Source organism: Sapajus apella, unplaced genomic scaffold (assembly GCF_009761245.1).
Source record: "Sapajus apella isolate SASKATOON/1434 unplaced genomic scaffold, GSC_monkey_1.0 scaffold19, whole genome shotgun sequence".
Lineage (NCBI taxonomy): Eukaryota > Metazoa > Chordata > Mammalia > Primates > Cebidae > Sapajus > Sapajus apella.
In genome coordinates this window covers 24920092-24922686 of record NW_022436959.1, presented here as the reverse complement: position 1 = coordinate 24922686, position 2595 = coordinate 24920092, and positions in this window count along the sequence as shown.

Sequence of the window (2595 nt, the reverse complement as noted above, 5' to 3'; positions counted from 1 at the left end):
TTGTGGCTACGCTTTTGAAATTTCCTTGACATAAACAAATCGTGTATATATTGAAAATCTTTTAGCTTTAATCTTTTCAACCCTTATAGTCCTTACCTGAACTCCACTTTAGCATTATCTTTGGTTTATTTCTTTCATTCACTTAACTTCCAATCAGTGCTCAAGTTTCATTCATTCTACCTCTGTAATATCTCTGGAATTTATCTCATACATGAAATTTCTCTTGCTATTATAGACATACCTTGGAGATATTGCAGGTTGGTTCCACACCATATCAATAAAGTGATAACATAATAAAGCAAGTCACACACATTTTTTTGGTTTCCCAATACATATGCAAGTTATGTTTACATCATACTGTAGTCTATTAGTGTGCAATAGCATTAGGTCTGCAAACATAATGTATATGTAGGTTGGGTGCACACACACACACACACACACACACACACACACACATTATTGCTTAAAAAATGTTAATGATCATCTAAGTGTTCAGAAGTTTGTACTCCTTTTGCTGGTAGAGGATCTTGCCTGGATGTTGTTTGCTGACAGATTCATGCAGTGGTTCCTGAAGTTGGGGTGGCTATGGCAATTTCTTAAGACAATAATGAAATGTATCACATCTATTGCCTTGTCCTTTCATGAAAGATTTCTCTAGCATGTGATGCAGTTTGATAACATTTTACCAATTGTAGGGCTTTTTTCAAAATTGGAGCCAGTCCTCTCAAACCCTGCCTCTGCTTTATCAACCATGTTTAAATAATTTTCTAAATTATTTATTGTCATTTCAGCAATGGTCTCAGCATCTTCACCAAGAGTTGATTCCATCTCAAGAAACCACTTTTTTTGCTCATCCATAAGAAACAATTCCTCATCTGTTCGAGTTTTGTCACGAAGTTGTAACAATTCAGTCACATCTACAGACTCTGTTACTAAGTTTTAGTTCCCTTGGTATTTCCACATCTGCTGTGGCTTCCTTCACTGAAGTTATGAACCCCTCAAAGTTATCCGTGAGAGCTGCAATCAGCCTCTTTGAAACTCCTGTTAATGTTCATCTTTAGACCTCCTTCCCTGAATCACAAATATTCTTAACGGCATCCAGAATGGCAAATCCTTTCCAGAAGGTTTCTATTTACTTTGCCCAGATTCGTTAGAGGAATCACCACCTATGAGAGCTATGGTCTTACAAAATGTATTTCTTATACAGTAAAATTCAAAAGTCAAATTTACTCCCTGATCGATGGCTGCAGAATGCATGTTGTGTTAAGAGGCATGAAGACAACATTAATCTCCTTGTACATCATCAGCTGTTGGGTGACCAGGTACATGGTCAATGAGTGGTGATATTTTGAAAGGAATTTTTTTTTCTAAGCAATAGGTCTCAACAGTGGGCTTAAAATATTCAGTGAAACATGATGTAAACAGATGTACTGTCATCCAGACTGTTCCATTTTTTGGGCACAGGCAAAGTAGGTAAAGTTTTTAAGGGCCCAAGGATTTTCCGGATGCCAAATGAGCATTGGCTTCAACTTAAAGTTACCAGCTGCATTCACCACTAAAGAGAGTCAGCCTGTCCTTTAAAGATTTAAAGGTAAGCACTGACTTCTCTTCAGCTACGAAAGTCCTAGATGGCACCTTTTTGTAAAAGAAGGTTGTTATATCTACATTGAAAACATGTTGTTTAGTGTAACCACTTTCATCAGGGATTTTAGCTGGATATTCTGGATATTACTGCAGTTTCTCCATCAGCACTGGTTGCTTCACATTGTAGGTCCCTCATCTCTCTCAGCCTTCATAGAATTGTGTTAAGGCCTTGCTCAGGATTAGGCTTTCACTTAGGCAATGTCGTGGCTGGTCTGATCTTCTATCCAGACCACTAATATGTTCCCCTATCAGCAATAAGGCTGTTTCATTTTCTTATCATTCGTGTGTGTTCCATTACTTATAGTACACATTTCAATTACTTATAGTACGGAAACAGCACTTTTAATTTCCTTTAAGAACTTTTCCTTTGCATTCACAACTTGTCCCAGAGACCTAGCTTTCAGCCTATCTTGGCTTTCCAAAACAGTCCTTAGTGAGAAACACTTGATCACTAAGAATAATTATTTCTAGCTTTTGATTGAAAGTGAGAGATATATGACTCTTCCTTTTACTTTAACACTTAGAGGCCATTGTAGGATTATTAATTGGCCTAACTTCAATGTTATTTTGTCTTAAGGAGAGGGAGATGTGGAACAGCTGGTTGGTAGAGCAATCCAAACCTATAGCTTTTTAAATTACATTCACTGCCCTACATGGGTATGATTCATACAAAAACATAAAAGATCACTGATTAAAGATCATTATAACAGAATTAAGAATAATGGAAAAGTTTGAAATACTGCAAAAATTACCAAAATGCAAGAGACATGAAATGAGAAAATGGCATTCAGAGACTTGGCACAGGATTGCAAGAAACCAATTTATCAAAACTACAATATCTGCAAAGCACAGTAAAAGGAGGTATGTCCTAACTTTTTTTTTTTTTTTAAACTGAAAAAGGCCCAAGTTCTTACTCTGGTTTCATTATCTGGCTACAATCTCAATTCACAG